The sequence below is a fragment of the Fopius arisanus genome, unplaced genomic scaffold (genome assembly GCF_000806365.1).
Source record: "Fopius arisanus strain USDA-PBARC FA_bdor unplaced genomic scaffold, ASM80636v1 scaffold00024, whole genome shotgun sequence".
NCBI lineage: Eukaryota > Metazoa > Arthropoda > Insecta > Hymenoptera > Braconidae > Fopius > Fopius arisanus.
In genome coordinates this window covers 361,705-380,442 of record NW_011887763.1, presented here as the reverse complement: position 1 = coordinate 380,442, position 18,738 = coordinate 361,705, and the positions used below count along the sequence as shown (strand labels likewise).

Sequence of the window (18,738 nt, the reverse complement as noted above, 5' to 3'; positions counted from 1 at the left end):
TTTTCCAACAAAATCCATTTTTTTTTCATCTCTCAACATTTTCTCAGGATTTTTATAATTTTCCAACAAAATCCATTTTTTTTTCATCTCTCAACGTTTTCTCATCAATTGTTTATCAGATTGATGTAAAAAATTTTATGATTATTTAAATAATCCCAAGATTTTCCATTATTTTTTCCAGACTTTTTATTCATAAAACATTCTGGTCTTTCGGATTTCGGTTTTGCCGATTGGCAATTCAATAAATTTGCAAAAATCTTTCAGAAAACGTTCCACTGAATTTTTAATGAGGCAGTCCTTGATTAATTTCCTCTCCTTCCAGTGCAATCGATATTAATTCTGCAAGTCATTGATTGATGAATTTGTAATGATGATTATTTCCCTGATTCACTCGGTCGAATACATCGATTTTTAAATCCCGTAATTCCGTCCATTAGTTCTCATTACTCATTGAAGTCATGAAAATTCTCGCAACATTACTAAGTTTCCCCTCATTACCAGTAGACAATTGCACGATTGTTACGCACGGAAGGCCATAAATTTGCATGAGTTCACGGGGTCACAGCTCAGACATTAGTACATACGCGGAAGTATATATACGAGATGTAGATATGTGGAGTTTGTGGATGGGTGAAATGGAAGAGGCCACACTGCATTATTCAGTTTCCATTTGATCAGCTTATGGTACAACACATTTGCCTAGCGTCTCGTATATCGCATTGCCAGACGATCAGATATCCTTCTATATCGATTTCGCAACCGCAAAAAAAAAATCCCCTTCTCGCATTGCTGAGGTGCTTACTGCTATTATACCATGGATATTTGTACCGATCAGAGACAAAAATTACCGTCACATAACGAATAATTTGAGAAAATAAAATTCTCTCGAGAATTAATTCCTCTCGTGACACGATAATATTCAACTATCTAATTAATTCAATAGTACTAATAATAATAATAACGTATACTTTAAAAATTTGAGCTGAATTTAATTTATTGTGAATATTTGTCGATTTTTTTAAATTTTTATGGTAGGAAAAGAAATTTAATCTGGAATTAGTGAGATTTGAGATGTCTATAACTCAAGAAGTTAACGTAAACTCTCGTCTCTCGTTCCTGAAAATGATGAGACGTGTCCATCCCTTTCTCAGTGCCTGGTGAGGATCCAATGTTGATATAGTATCATACCAGACTTAGTTACGTTTACGGTGGAAATATTGGATAACCCTTACGAGTGAGGTTTCCGTCAAGGGATGACGGCTATTCACTGAGGAAACAGAATAGTCTACTGAGAACAAACTAAGGAGATGGCTTTGAGGTCCTCTCTGATTCACCGGTGGAACGCCAGACGGCCTCTCCATTGTCCGATAGAGATTCGATGCTCTAGAGTCTAGAGGTAGACATTGAAGGCATGTTTCTCGCGTCATTGCGGTATTCTACTGAGATATCCTAGCCAGGGGAGAAATACCAGATTCAATGTCGACTATTCCCATTATTTCGACCATCTGACGATTCGGTTCATTTGTACTCATGTACTCTAACTGCCAAATCCGAATTCACCATGATTCGAGGAAATTCGGGAATCGTCGCGGAAGCCGATGGACAATGCAAACTGTTGGACCAATTTTATCTAGAGAAAGTTTAAAAAAATTCATATCATCATGAATTTAGAGGGAATTATGAATTTACAAGACGAAACCGTCACGAATCCGCGTAATAAGAGATCGATAAGAAATCGATAAGAGATCGATAAGAGATCGAGATAAATTTCAGATTGTCAAATTGTAATTCCCCTGAATTTTTAATTCCTCCGAGAATTCCGGAGAATAATCACCCAAAATAATTGATTTTCATGTGAAATCTCACAACAGTGAGTTCTAACAGACTTAATTAGCGGTGGGGGAAGGCGCGTCTGTCTGGACGGCTAGATGAAAAAATAAAAAAAAAGAAAAACTGATAAAAAAAAAGTCCAATAGTGGTCTAGAAATCACTAGCGGAGCTGAAGTCGCTCGAGGTGAAAGAAACTTTTTAATTTCTGTCGAAGTCGTTGAGGCAAAAAAGATGTCGAGGGTAAGAAGTAAGGGTGGAAATGATACCAGGGGGTTAAAAAAATTGGGGTGAAAAAAAAAAATCGAGTGGGAAAAAGCGTCGAGCCCCGACGGTTCGATATTTTCGAGTCGAGCCGCGTAGTGTGTCGGTTCGATTATTTCATATTATTTCTCTGCATTCTTCTGCGGGAAGAAAACAGAAAGCGATGGTCGGTTATGTGGAATTGTCGTATACACTTTTGGAGGATATAAGAGTATATAAAGAGTATATAAGGAGAATATAGGAGCTGACGGGACGAAGGACCCGGGAAATTGGCAGAGACTAATGTCTGGATTTCAGGCGCTTTTTGTCAACCGTTTTTTTCCGTTTTTTCCGTTATTGGGAGAATTCCCGATTGCTGACCTCAGCCGCCATTTTTCAAGTGATATAATCAATAAAGCCATTGATTATTGTTAATTATTAGAAGTTGTGAATATTCAGTCGTCTGCTTAAATAAATATTCCATTCAAACTGGAATTAACCCCTCATATTCATCACTCACCCTTAAAAAATCCGAAACCGCCATTTGCTCCCCAATTACACGAGTCGTCACGTAATCTCTCCCGTTTTCACGTCAAGACGGAGGGAGAAACAGCGAGGAAAAAAATGGCCGTGAATTCTCCGTCGGGAGAATTCTTTAACGTCCGAGAGTGTCCCGACCGGGAATTTTTCTCGTCGATCTACGAATAAGCAATGTCCGTAAGCATGCGGGGGTGGATTGAATCTCGACGTTGATATCGATGGCTCGGGCAAACTGGATTTACGACTTAAGGTGGAGTAAAGTGAGGGGCGAGAGGGGTGGATAAGAGATGGAAGTTAAGGGGAAACTTCTTGCCATGTGTACACCACCTACAGCCTCGACAAACTTTCAGTGGAAAATGTTTAACAGAGTGGAGGATGATAATTTACCTGTACCTCACCGAAGGGATGATCAAATAGGGAGACAATCACATTCTATCATCAACCCCTTCGTAATCGGTAAGAGAAATTAAAAATTCATGAAAAATGAATGCCCACGATTGTGGAGAAAATGGCCGAGCGGTACAACCACATCCCTCTCCTATTCCTCTCCTATTCCTCCCCTATTCCTCCCCTATTCCTCCCCTATTCCTCCCCTACTCCACCCCTTTTTCTCCCTCTATTTCTCTCCCATTGCTTCACCCCCCGTGAAAGCAAGTTTTCTCCAGTGCTGTTGGTGGATACCTGCACACTCATACCCACGACTAACGGTAAGCATCTGTGTACTCAGTCCTGGGTGAGAAAAGGAGGATGAGGGAATTGAGGGTTGGAAGTTGGTAAGGGATGGATAACCAGTGGTAAGAGGGTTTTACATGCATGTGTCAGTGCAGACGTACATAAGAGGTAATAGAGAGAGATGGAGAAAAGGCCTCGGGGGAGAGCTGTGGTACTGCTTGACGAGCCACAATTTGTCCGCGTGACAAATTGCTAGTCGCAATTAGTTGCCCCAAGTTTCGGACCCAGGATGCGGTGGTGGAGGTGAGCTCCGAGGGCTTTTCGAGACTCGGCTCCTTCTCTCTACGGGTATCCTGTCGTTACGCTGCTTTCGGGGATTTTACTCCTTCAAACTGGGAAAAGTCATTTCACCGGGGCGAATGGGAGGGGGCAAGAATCAGGGGGGGGAGGAGGGGAGGTGATTAGTGGTGGTGAGTATTGACAGGGGATGTGGGTATGTGTCAATATGGAGAGGAGAAATTCATCCGAATTTCATTCATCTAGAGAAATAAAGAGAGCGATCAATAATTAATTAATAATAATATGTATATTGTTGATTATATGAATTTATTAATTACTCATTAGTAATGAATTGAGTAATTAATACGATTAAATGAATTAATGTTTTTGAGATGGCGGGAGAGACTCGGGAATTTTTAATTGCTTTAGGGATTGTTAATTAAACAGATTGTGGGAATTGTTGTTGATAAAAAGATAAATGAAAAATAATAAACATACATCACTCTGTGGAGATTAACAGGAGTAAATATTAATCGACAAATAAACACGAGTAATTAATACAGATCACAGGGAGGTCCACAATCAATGGATAATTAATGTGTATTATCACTGAATTGAGAAATTGAAATCAATGGGAATAACGAGTGATAAATATTGTTGACATTTTCCATTTCAATGCTGACAGTTTTTGTAAATAATACAATTGCTCGATTCGACTGATTAAAAACTGAAAGAGCCGATTGTTTCCGTCACATGTCAGATCGGTATTACCCGGGGTTAAAATAAAATCGCGTGCGCATTTAGTTGGCACTCGTTCATCCTCCCGTTCATTTGATTGAAAAAAAAAATGGTTTTAAACTCACGGGGAAAAATGTTGATTGACCATTGAAACAAAAAATTGAAATTTCACGGACAGGTGAGCGACAATGAATTTAATTCCAACAGAAAAATCAATTTATAAATTGAAGTTACTGTATTAAATGAATAAATAACAAATTATAATAATTAATAATAATGTAAAGTAATGAATTCGATTTGTCCGGATTTTCACTGAATTAAATATATTTTTTAATTATTTCCGGGAATGATTGAACTCGGAATTGAACATTTTCAATATTCTTTCATTTTTGCAATTGACTATTCAGATTTTGATTGTTTTTTTTTTTTTATATTTCTGGATGTGGGTTACGGATTGACGAAAATACGCAGGCAATTTCATGCGTAAGGTAAATACCTTTGATATTTTTTTTCCAGTGTGCAATAATTTGTAAAGAATTTGTGCAATAAATTTTCCAGTGTGCAATAAATTGTAAAAAATTTCTCTCCTTGAAATTATGGTTATACCCATTTGTACCGAGCTATTTTTTTTAATCCTAATTTGATGGCACGTGCCTTTTCATCATCCCCTTTGAATCATCAAAGTAACTCTCTTACAGAAGACTCCTGATTAATACTAAGAGTATAAAAGAGAATTGAGTAAAGAGATGTAACGCTTTGCCCAATTTCAACGACTGTCATGGCCAAGAGCTGGGTTTTCTGACTTAATTAGACGCTATGAACGAGAGAGAATGGAGACCAGGAAGTAACTCGAGTTTCTCCCCAACCAAAGTGGGTATATTAGAGAAATTTTGATGTTTTCGGGTATCCAATTACAGCGGCCACTCGTGGATGAAGAATGCAGAGAAATTTTTCGTTAACCCTCTCAATATTCAGTCGGCAATCCTGACATGGATGGCAAACAATGTTGCGGGTTAAACATGAAAAATCCAGAGGTTCTCCTGAATTTTTCATGAAGTTCCAAGAGAAGATCAATGAGCGACTTTCTGAATTGAATTAAAACGCATCCAATTATTTAATATAAATTTATATAAATTTATATTGAACTACAACTAGAAATTGAGAAGAATTTTAATAACATATTGCGGGGAATCCCCTCTCCCTGGGAAGTATCACAAGTGAATTTTCAACAGTCCAGTTAAATTTCAGATGACCCTGACTAATTTTGCCGTTGGGAGTTGCTGAAGTTCGTTTGGTCGGTGTAACGTGAGGGGTGATGAAAGTATTGAAGAGGAAATTATGGAGAGATGGTTCATTATGCATACCTAGTGATGAGCTATCTTCGTTATCGTACCGTTCGGTAACTTACGGTTAATTAGATTGACCACGACTACTCATCAAATTTACGAACGCTCCGTAAATAGGTATCCGCATCAAACCCCGTGGATCTCTATTTATTTTGGTGAAAGCCACAAGGCGCACGATTTACCACCAATCCTCATTACACTATCCACAATCATCAGAATCTGTCTACTCCCTGTGAATATACTCTTCAACAATTTTCCCGTTAATTCAGCACTTTCAAACGGCGTGAGATATGAATAAATATCAGATAATGCTGAATAATACTGCATACAACTTGATAGAGGAAAATTTTGTTAAAAAATTTATTGTGCACATTTCGTTTTGTTTCATTTTGTCTCGTTTTGTTTCGTTTCATTTCGTTTCATTTCGTTTCGTTTCGTTCAAAAATCAAATGTCAAAAATGTGAATCCCGGAAAAAATATCCTAGGGAAAAAATATCCCACACATTCAAAACGTGTTAAACTAAATTGAGCGAGTGCTCAATTTAATTATTTTTTAATTTAATTATTTTTTTCGTTGTCTATTTTTTTCGGGACTCTAATTTTCCTATGGTCTATCAAATTGGGTGGGTTTTAACACGTTTTGGGTGTGTGGGCTATTTTTTCCGGGGATATTTTTTCCGGGGATATTTTTTCCGGGGATATTTTTTCCGCCTATCCAAAAATGTGCAATTTGAAAATTGTCACCAAAGAATTTCTTTGGATTAAGTAATAAAGGCATTAATAATATGATTTAACGATGGGTGGTGAGTGTTGGGACCAGCTGTGAGGGTCATGCCATTTGGAGGGATTTGAAATAGCCTCGTCTGTCACTCACGTTATTGCACGGATATTCGTGCGTACATATTCCACGTGGAGAGGGCAACAGAGATCCGGATGAGTAGTAGAGGCACACCGGGATATCCTAACCGACGCACCGGATTAGGAGGATCGTAACCGCGATGTACGATTTACGAGTATGTGCATACACCTTGTGCATATAGCCCTGAACACTCGGCTGCACGTAATACAAAATATTTTGGTGAGGGAGGGACTTGTACGGTATGAAAACATATTCTCACACCATCTCGAATACAAAGTTAGCTTACCGGTGGCTGTGTATACGCCTCCGGACACGGATATTTCATTTTGGCCTCACCACATCGATCCACAGTGTTAGAAACTTACGACGTGCCTTCCTCTCCTGCATTCAGCAAAAAAATAAATAAAAAAAATTCATTTCACTTTACTATTTTCTCTTTGAAGAGAAATTCTTGCGCAGTGCACGTACGTGGAGAATTGTAATTATGAAAATCGTCATTGAAAATTTTCAAGTTAAATAAAATGGATGAGGAATGAGTGTGGCTTTTTATTTTTTTTTATTATCGTGAGATATTTATTATTCTTTAGAATGAAATATCACGGGGATTTTGTTGGAAAAATTCGGCTTTGGTACATCAATCTGAAATGTTGACTCTACAATTTTCCCAACACTCTCGAAAATTGAGTTGAATCGAATGGTTCGATATTTGCGGAGGAGAACCTAATGTGGCGTCAAAGTCTGCAATTTAATAAAGTGCTCGGAGTGAAGTTGATTTGCACTGCGAGGTGGAAATGGGAACATTATCAATCGTGGAAGGATTGTGCCTGCGGTATAATCAATCGGCAAAGTTTTGGACCTGAGAGTCAGTCAGGCAAATATAACTCTGGAGAAGGCATTCGGTGAATTATCGAAGGTCTTCAGGAAGAAGTATCACTGGGGGAGAGCTGTGTATCGATTTCTCTCTCTTATCCTCGTTTCACGGTTGTAAAGTCTCTAATCTCCTCATGTGGTGGTCAGAACACGCGAGAGGTCAATCGAATTTCACGTGTACTCCGGTAAATTACACTTCATTTCGATCTTTAATCCTGATTTTTACTTTATTTATGATCTGAAATAGCTCTGGAAATCGTAAACTGTAAAACGGATGAAGCGGGTAACCGTCATTTTAAATCGCGAAAATTCGGGAATCATGGCGGAAAGTGGATGCTGCAAATTATTCGACACTTCCGAAAATTTAACCTGTAATAAATTTCAAGGGTAAGACCCGTCAGACGAAACCAATCCGTCACTGTGACGTCGTGACTAAATCGCAAGCCTTTTGAAAAAAAATCGACAGATCGAAATTGCAACAAATCGAACAAATAAAAAGGTGAGATGAAAAATTGATGAAAAATTCCTCCGCACTCGTAAAAAAAATGATTTAATTCGTTATCCCGTTGTACGCCAAGTACTCCATACCCGCGTGAATCACGCCATAAAAGGACATGAAGTGTACCGTAGGAATTTTCGCGAATACCGAGGGCGAAAAAAAAAAAAATGTTTGGTTTGGAAATGGTCTCCCTTGTTTGTTTGAGTAGGACGAAACTCCTGTTCGTGATGTGCTCGTGGGGACGAAAAAGATTCTCTAGATAACGAAGTGTTCTCGAGCCAAACCCACACTCTCCCCGAAACCGCTTGTCTCTCAATTTGGTACTTGAACTTTTCGAACAGCAAACTGATTTTTCCAACTTTCATCCTCCATGAAATAACGAACCTGTTCACATTGTAACGTTCATTGAACTTTTTGTATACGCAGGAGAACGATGACATGGGGGGGACCTCATCCAATTAGCGTCAGCGTTCGACGGTAAACTACTTAATTACTCGAGTTACTGGATCGGACATCGAACGTCTGTCTCCTAGAGGATAGGGAGCCTGAAAGATCAGCGACATCCCGTTTAATGAGTAAGGCCCCGTCAAACAGAATATTTTTGTTTCAGCTCAGTGAGAGCGTCAAGAGAATTCAATTCATTCAAATCAAATAACAATTGATTAAATAAAAATTGTCCATCAATTAATTTTTATCTCTCCCACCCCCAAACAATTAAAAATCCAAAGAATTCCAGTCCACAAGTGCGGGCTAGCAAAATTTATTTGAAGAATTGTCGTATGAAAACCCGATAAACTGGCATCCATCGTTTCGCCCCGATTTTTCCAGTGAAGATTTCCAGAACTTTTTCCCGTAAAAATTCCCCGAAATCCGATTTGAAAATTGTTTCTTCAAAAGAAAATGTTTTCTCATTGACTACACGTCTGTGTCGGCAGATAAATCTCCGTCTTTTTGCGACACATCCCACGAAACATTTGCCCCATCCCTCGGTGTGGGCCAAGTTTTTCAACTTTCTTCACCAGTTGTCTGGTTTCTTCCTACCGAAATAAGTTTCGTACGTTGCTGTGGACATGCAGAGGGAGGAAATGTGGGTGGTTGTAAAAAGGTGAGGTAAAAACGTTCGAGGGGTTGGAAAAATAGACAAGTGGAAAACAGCAGTTCCCAGATCATCTATAGCGATATCTCGGGAGTGTATGTACACTGAGAGAAATATTCAATAAAAATTACGTGTATTTTCCGTAATTCTGGAGCGAAATGTGGTTGTCGGAAATTTTACGGAACTGTCACGTAATTTTTATCTAAAGTCACGGAATTTTTCCGCGGTGTTCCGTAATTTTTATCTGAATTGTCGGTGAAAAATAACAATACCGTCACTTAAATTTGTCGAATCAACTCCGTAATCGGTAAGTGAAGTGAAAGTTCCGTAATTTTTACTAAATATTTCTCTCCGTGTACCAACGAACTCAGTGATATGTGCGTATTTCCCTCAGTGATTCTGGATATGGAATTGAAGTAAAATTCATCTCGTTAATTTCTCCGTGCTCTTGTGCATGAGGATCTGACCGTTGAAATTTTTTCCACCCAAACTATTCCTTTATGGCCTTGAGTCGCTCAGACATCCTGAGAGATTGAATCCGGAAATAACAGCGAGTCTCACTGAAAGATAATCTCTCGGGTGAAATTCATGTAGGGAGTGGGATGACTTTGAAATTAATTCACTCCTGAATTCATCATCTGGCATATCGAAATGGAACATCAAAGTATCAACGAATATCACCTGAGGCTCGTACAAAGAAATTTTCATCTCGCCAACAATTCACAACGTCAATATTATTTTATTTTTCTCCTCTCGAGAATCTTCTCCTATTTTTTTCTCCATGGCTCATCACAATTCAAACATTCGATCTACAACTGCGGATTAGGGTATAGCATTTTAAAATATCTTGAGAGAATGATTATATTATAATTAGAAAATAATTATAATAAAAAAGAGAATCGTAAAAGGCGGATTGATGCGACTCCCGTTTGTACATGACGATCTGATGTATTCAGAAAATATCAGCATGAGTGATTTGCGGATGTGTGTCAATAATTGTCAGAACTGTGTCAATAACTATCGATACATCAGTGATACTCATCGTTTCAGCTCACAGGTTGTATCGCTGGATTGCACATCCTCTGGCTTTTTCCGCTTGCATTATTTGAGATAAATGCTTCCACTGAGAGAGTCAACATTGTAAAGCTTCAATGCATCTCCACTCACTCAAAATATCTCTACATTAAACAAACTGCTCTTTCATCGCGCATCAGCGAATTACCTTCAGGAATAAAAATATATTTGTAATAACAACTAAAAATTCGTAGTACGAAATGAATTTTTGTTCTTCACCTGGAATAAACCATTGTTTCATTCCATTCTCAAACTTCACGTTTTAATGAATGCAAGGACTCGAGAATTATTCAATATCAGGAAACGAACGGACCGTTGCGTTCAATTATGATGTAGCCGTCGAGTGATTTCTTTTTTTTTATTAATTTCGTTAATTAATGGAAAATATCAGTGCAGGAATCATTACGTGCATAATTGTTTATTGAAGTGTGAACACTGGTTTTCGAGAAATTGATGAGAATCGAGAGAATATGTTGTAAATAATTCGATATAGGTGTTGTACTTTGAAGTTGTAATTTTCAGGTCTCAGGAATTACTGAATCCACGAAATGACAAAGTCTGACGTTGAGACTTGGCCATTTGAGATGATAAGACCGAAGACAAAGTATGATATTTCGTGTGTACATCTAAAAACTTGGTACACACTGAATTTTGCTGAAAAAGCTCACGTATGAGTATTGGAGTACACGAGTATGACAGAACAGATGGATAAAGGCGACTGAAGCACGTAGACAGAGGAGAGGACAGATGGTACGAAATACCCGGTGCAAGACAGGGTTTTGTAAGTAAACTGGAGAACGCAAAGTATTCTGGGACGCGTTTTCTCTTTGTCTAAGACCTATGGAGTGTGTGGCGTTGGGAATTCAACTTTCCTGGGGAAAACAAGGAAAAAGGTGACTCGGAGTGTATTCTACTCTCTCCTATATCCATTTCCATTCTCACCGTCTCTTCGTGTTTCTATATATCTTTACCACTTTCACGCTTTCCTGATTGTACGATGCGCATCTCTACTTCTGCACATCTTACTTTCTATGTTATTTCAATTGTCACTTCATTTTTTGAGAATTCTCAAAATTTTTTTCAGATTAAAATTAACGCAGGCTGTTGCACACCTTAATCATGAAGATCATGACTGAAAAATTGTAAATTAAATGGATTCTGAATTCAAATTAGCCGCCTCGGACGACTCAACCAATGAGGGGTAAGCGTGACAGTGATTCGAGATATCGATAGTCTCGATGTTTATCCTTTTTAGAATAGGATGGAGAGCGGGATTTCAGGGCGACGTGTGGATTTCGGAAATTCTTTGATATTCTCATGAGTTTCTTATATTTTACATTATTTTTTAATAAAAATCCATTTTCTTAAGCGCGTTATTTGAAAATTGTTAAATTTATATTAAAGTGGGATATAATAAGGAATTATTAACACATTCATAAGATACACAGATTATTGACAGTGAATTCTCCACGTATAATTTGATATTTAATCGAAATTGCGCCGATACTCGACAGTAATCCTCTGGTTATAGATTACAAAGTGATTTATGTGAAAAGGACACGCAACAAAACCCCACTCCACGTAATGAATATTAAACATCTTCAACTTTCGATAATCAGATTGGAAACTCTCGCAAGGTCCCCTATCCCCTCGGATTCCTTAATCCAAGAACCTCATCAGTAATCCATTTGAGAACAATATCCTCTGGAAGAAACTATCACAAAATGGTGGACAACAAAGTGTTTTTTTCATCTCATCCTGCAAATAGAATTGCAGTACTTCAAAGTAGTGAGTGTAATGAAGAGTTATTGGATTCCTTCTCCATTTTCAAAGGAAATGCCCCGCCATTGTCGTTCAATATTGGAATAAAGTAAGTACGAGAAGGAATCCTATATTTGAGAATATTTTTTGTTTATCGCCAATCATTAATTAAAAATTTCCACTCTATATCAACGATCCATCGCGTAAACAATCGTCTTTTCATATTTTTATTAATTTCATTCTAAACAATTATTAACTAGAACCCGTTATTTGATTAATAATTCATTCATCCCTTTTCCACAATGTTTCATTAATTTTTATAAATGATATTTCCAATATATACAGTTATTAATATTAATAAAATAAACGATAATTATGCAAAAATGAATAATTCATTATAATAGTAAATATTAATTATTGACCTATCGAATGATTATTTTTATTATTGATATTTCTTGTCTCGATTTAATAGTGAGGGGGGAGTTTGAGGGGGGCATGTAATGGATTCAACAGTTATATACAGACTCAGATGCTAAAACTCTCAAACACCCAAAACTGTAAAAACAATACATGACTAACCGGACGTTGGATAGCCTTCAACAAAACACCAAACAGCCATTCTCTCTCACTCCTTTCCTCGTCATTTTACTCTCACTGTTTTGGTTGTGTGTCAGACCAGATAGAATCAACTTGGTGGTACCCTCTTCCGTTTATATACAGGAAATTAGTTTGTGTCCGCTGGAGAGTGACATTTTACAGCATATGTACCCAGAGTTATATGTCCCTTATCTAGTACCACCGTTTTGGCTTCATTGAGCTCAATATATACTTCCCTCTGGTAGAAATTTATCCGAGGGATACAGATGGAATGAGATTAATCGAATGGAATGGTAGAGCAATGCTTTTTTACATTAGTCACTTGGGAGAAATTTCAGTGGCTGTTTAATATTCTGTCTCGATTATCTCGCTTTATACTTTTTATTTACATTTTTTTATTTACATTTTTTTATTTCTTCAATCCATTCATCTTTCATTATTATTTTTGGATCTTATTGTTTATAAAATTTTTAATTCATTGAATTTAATTAAATGTTATTTTGACCCTCATTTTAATGATTAAATATTTAAATTAATGAATTCATTCATTTTGTTATTATTAAATGTATTTTCAATAATTTTCTGGGGTTTTACAGCTGTTCAGTCTGTGGATTTGATTTTTATTTAATTGTGATTAATTTTTGAGAGCATCAATTTTTTTTTTTTTTTGAAAATCGATAGTACGATAATTTCAATGATTACGATACTGACCTGCTTTTCCCAATATTTAGTTCAATCCTTATTTATCCGAATTGTTCCGAGTTGTCACCACGGTTCACTAATATCCATTTGATCATGACTGTGTGAATCCCTGAATTTCCTCACTCACACACTTGCATGAGAGAATGGCGCCTGGGCATTTGTCGCATTGTAATCTGCTAATTGCAGATTTACCCGTTGATCACTTTTCTTTATTCAATTACAAAAGGTGCGTAATAAGATTACGCGAGCTTCTGTTGGAGTGTCAGTTCCAGTTACGGCCACCGGTCATTCATTTTTTTTTCAGTTTCACAAATTCCTATGAATTCCACTCCCACGTGTCATTATAATTGAGCTTGCAATCGAAACACTTGTTCACCGAACAAGAAATATTATATAATTGCATCCCCCGAAGTTTGTACTTTGAGAAAGTACAAACTCCGGTCTCATCCCAACATCCATCAAAGTAGTCCGTCTTTTGGACTTGGTAAAGTGACGAATGGTGTAGAATCCTCAATACTCGAAAGTGCAAAGTCAAGATCCTGAGAGGGATTGAACACAGATGCAGGTTTGAGAGACATTTAATAAACAAACACTGGGCTTGAAAAGTCCGTGTTGTAAAGTCCTCATTTCACATTTACTCACCATCAAACTTCGCCCCTATTTTCCCCACAATTCTTTTTCGTGATACATCTGTCCCTTGGAATTCCCCCACCCAGGATCAACCACTACCACAGGCAAACCTAAATACGAGAGAGCTTGCGCAACATTCGACCCAACTACATGGTGAGGTACACTCGGTCAGAGTTGGTGCTCAATGCGAGCTTGTAAGAACATCGGTGTCAGTCTCATACGCGTACTTGAACACGAATATTCGTGCGGTAATCAAGGTCATCTGGAGAAGTTATTTTTTCGTTTCATGATAATGGACGTGAGTGTTATTCTTCTCAGTGGGAGCGACGGCGATTGATTTCTTTTGGAATTTTTGGCGCACCAGGGGATTCACCCTGACCCTTTAAGTTCAAGGACAAGGATACTGCCGTCAGGACCAGGTGATCATTTGTTACTCATTTTTTTATTGTTTGAAGTGATTCAAAGTGAATTGGTCAGACACTCGTCTAAAGGCGGCATCTCGACGCGATATGACGTGAAATTCGCGGTAATTATTTGAATCATTTGATCGTCGACTTGTTGATGACGATCTGGAAATCATGAGTCATTTGGAGCTAGATTATTTATATCATTAATCCTAGACATTTTTTTTAATACATTGTTCATTTTTTCGCTGCGGATTAATTCTCAAGTTTTAATAAAAAATTAATGACTGGGATTTTTATGTTTAAAAATCCATAAGAAGCGTCAGAAATTTGGTCGCGTCTGGAATTCCCTCATTAATGAAGTTTCCGATGTTTTACATTGCCGTGAAAATATTTCCATGGAGGTCTGGGATACGCTTGTGGGAAAAGTGGAGACTATTTTATCCCCTTTCATTACGAATATTCACTATAACTCTCAACGTGGTGGACAGCAATATCTCCATAAACGGGGGACTTCAAAGCTAGAGGACTGGATGTTGCTCCACCGGGAAAATGTGGGATCCTCTGTCAAATATAAGAACACATATCTCTAGTATATCACATAATATATTTTTTTCGAGATCTAGTCGAGAATTTTTGCTAGTTCCCCAGGGGAGTCCAACCATTTCTAATTTTACTCACAACTTTTTTGGGTTTATGGGACATTTCTGGGTTTGAAAGCATTTTTTTTTTTTTTTTTTTGGTGAATTGTAAAGAAAAAAAATATTATTGCTGTAGTGAATTTAATTGGCGAAAATGCGTATTTTTTTCAGAGCGATTTGTATCGTTTCCATTCTAGTATTCACAGAGATATGTCAACCGATAATTCGACTCCACTCGTTTCAATTTGGAGTGAAACCCAGCTAAATGCCTCTCCATCCACCAATTTGGAACCGAGGGGAATAAATCCGGTAGCTTTCAGCAATTTGTTCCCCGAGTGCAGCTCTATCCCCTGCATGAAGGGAAATTTATCTGAGAATAGTACTGTTTTATTACCCCGAAAGTACTGAACAATACCGTCATGGGAATTTCAACGCTACCCCCCTCACCACCCTTGTATCACAATGTTCCACCCGACGGGGGCCATTGAAAATTAACAGCAAGCAAGTTAATTAAACATTTTTCCATCACTCTTCATCTGGAATTTTTATAATAAAGTATTCACTCAGTGGTTCCACATGATTCCACATTTCGGATTAAATATTTTTTCTACCTAGCACCCAACAGAAATTCACATGAAATTTTTTCCACAATTTCATCAATTTGTTTTATACGAGAAATTAATTCTGAGAGATAAACTAATGAATTCCCCTCAAAACTTTAGATTCAACTTAATAAAAATTCCAGGAACTTCCAAATTCACCCAAACATTCGAGCCACCCCTGCCTCATTAACCTCCATCAATTAATTCATCCCCATCTCATTCCAAAAAACCCCCCGCACCCCACACCACCCGAAAAAATTCGCGCCCCCTGAAAATATTTCAATCACCACCGGAGTCATTTCAAACTCATCCAATTTATGAGCTTGTCTCCAGTACGAGGATCTTCAACAGTTTCATTTCCCGTCCAAACACATCACCAACCGCAAAAGGGAAGAACCCCCCACAATTTTCCACCCCCGAAGAGAAGAATAAAAAAAATTGCATGTTCTGCGAGTCGAGACATAGGTTGAATTGTCATAGGGTCTGACAGTCGGATAGTGGAACAAAAGGGGCCGGGGGGTGAGTGGGTGGTTGTGTGGGTAAAGAGGGGGTGAGGAAGGGAGGATATGAGGGGGTACAAATGGCAAACGATAGAGACGACGTCAGCGTACGGTATGACTGGATGGACTCCAGTGGGAATATAATAGCACTTGCATGACGTGGCAGATCGTCCTGGTTTCTCAAGTGCCCCCCTCCTCTCTCTCTTCCTCTTTGCCCCCCCTCCCCCCTCCTCCTCCTCCTTCTCCCCTCGCATCATACTTTTATCATCTCCCATTTCTCCATTATTCATTTTAGAGGTGAATAGAAACCTCTGTGCATCAGTTGGGGCACAAGCGTGTAAACAAGTAATGAGCGTTCAAACAGGTGCGCTGGATTGGAGAATCCCATTGGTACATAAATTTAATGATTACTGTGATGATGATGAGCTTTATGGCGCGACACGGGCTATTGGCATTTACTCAATTCACGGTTTTCATACCCGGGGGGTGAATTGTGGTTTCGAGGATTGTGGGGTTGGGAGGAAAATATTGGGGAGTGGATGGAAATAAAAAGATACTTGAATGTACTTGAGTGAATGTTCGGCTTGAGGGTATTGAAGATGTCTTTTTGGTTCTTTTTATTAATCATTATTAATTACTGGGTTGATTAGTCGAGATTTTATTCATCGATTCATATCGTTTATTTGGTATTTGTCTCGAAATTAATTTTTTTGACATTTTTTTTGGTGAAATTCTTCGGAAATTTAAATTTGGAAGTTTGGGGTAATTATTATAATTGTTTTATTATAATAGTAGAGATGAATAATGTATAATTGAGCTTAATCGAAATATTCTTCGGGTAACAGAAGAAATGATTTCCGGAACCCGGTGTTTTTTTTTTGAGAATAAAAAATCTGGTTTCTCTGTTGAATCATCAGAATGTGACATGAACTCGGAAATTACAGAAGTCTCTCGTAATTTTTATCGAGTTTTTCCCTTTCGTGTAATCGCGGAGTATCACGACGTGAGTGTTTGCCCTAGTTTCCTCATAATTTTAGCTTAAATTATCGACTTCTTGATTAGTCACTAATCCAGGCAAGAAGCTCGTTAATTATGCGATTAATCAGTCAGGAGCATTAACAATGTTTGAAGGACGGAACAGGAAGACAAGTCAAATTGCTACTCCTCTGACGATGAAGTGATCATTTCCATTCGTGTGACATCAATATTTTTAATAACGCTTTTAAAATCCACATAAATTAATAAAAATAGACAACTAGAAAAATATGAATTCGAACTGAAATTTTTAAACTTAATTATGATTTCAATTCTTTCGAATTGAATTATCTAAAAAAAATTCCATTTGCAAGAATAATTACCTATATTATTATTATTGCTATTATTATTATTATTATTATTATTATTATTATTAGTATTGTTATCAATTTACTTATCAAATGTTCAAGGACACCAATCGCCGATTCACCAATAGCAAGTGGTATGTGAGCATTGACATGTTTTTGGCACATACTCAGTGGTACGAATCAATATTTTCTCGGACGTTGCGGTGTAGCCGATTTCAATTAATCCGAGAGGAGTATTTATATTCAATTCAACCAAATGCTCAATCAAACACTTGAATAAACATAAAAAATGGAATTGTGTTAGTAGAAATTTTCGTGGACAACTTAATTAATGAATCATGGAATAATTGAATGAAATGAGAAGTCATTGAAGTGATATTTGAACAGTGAATAGGTTTACGATTTTTTGGACGTCTTCAATGGTGTTGGAATGATGGAAAATAAAAATGGGATTATTTAATTCAGTGAGTCACAATGGAAATTATTAAAAATTAACTAGAACTGTCGGTTAGAGCGAGGGTCGTTCAACTATTTTAATGCATCAACGCTGGTATATCGGTACAATTCACATGTATTTTGTGTCGCGGGAATTTTACAATGAATTTATAACCGACCCTTTTTCCACACCACTTGGTCCACCAAAAATAATTAATTCATCGATGCATTAGCATGCCAATCTCATTTCACAGTTGATTGTTTCACGCGGTATTCTACCATTATGGAAATATTTTCATTGTAGCTGATCCCACGACTGGATATTTTTTTTAATGATTATTTGGTGAATGAATTCACCTCGTTTGTCGTACATTATTTCAACGGGAATCGGTAGAATTCTTCAATTAATTGAAATGTCGGTTCAATTAATCGAAAACCCGTGTCCATCAACTTGAAATATCGAGGGGCTGTTCGTGCCTTTCAATATCGATGATGAATTGATTAATTTCAGGGAAATTGGGAACAGTAGGTGGAAATTTTGATGGCCTATGAATTTTGAAGGTACGCTACTAGGTCTGGGGATTTTGGAGATATTTTAATCGACTATTATGTCAGTAAACTATCAGAAATTCATTGCCAATGGAGAAAGGAAAATTCGTAGAAGAAATTATTAATTAAATACTAATGATTAATTATAGTATGTTGATAATTTGCTGATATGGAATAAGTATTCATTCCGAGAATTCTTTGTTTATCTCCATGCAATAAATTCATCAGCACAACCCAAAAGCCACGGAATTTCCCCAGTACTCTATTCATGATCACCTAAAAATGATAAGGAATGTTGATAATTAATCGAGACTAGTGAAGGCAGTCTGGTATTCTAGATGATCAATTTTCCCACGGGAAATATCACAAGAATGTCAAGACTCCCAGGCGAAATTAATTAGTTCACTTATTCCTCGGGAAGAATGCCGACCACAACATGCCACATAATCATGAAATCCCAGTGAAAATAAAATAAATCGAATAAATAAATGAATGAACTTGCGGGTAAAGAAATAATATCAGGACTTGTTG

The 18,738-nt window shown here is 37.4% G+C and overlaps 1 protein-coding gene across 1 annotated transcript in view; it reads left to right on the top strand.

The window, feature by feature from the left end:
• The first annotated feature begins 13,918 nt into the window (after nucleotides 1-13,918).
• LOC105264604 (uncharacterized) overlaps nucleotides 13,919-18,738 on the top strand; it is a 30,576-nt gene continuing 25,756 nt past the window's right edge. Inside the window, exon 1 of the mRNA XM_011301592.1 lies at nucleotides 13,919-14,152. The gene's annotated coding sequence lies outside the window, so the exon portion shown is untranslated. The remainder of the gene's footprint in view (nucleotides 14,153-18,738) is intronic.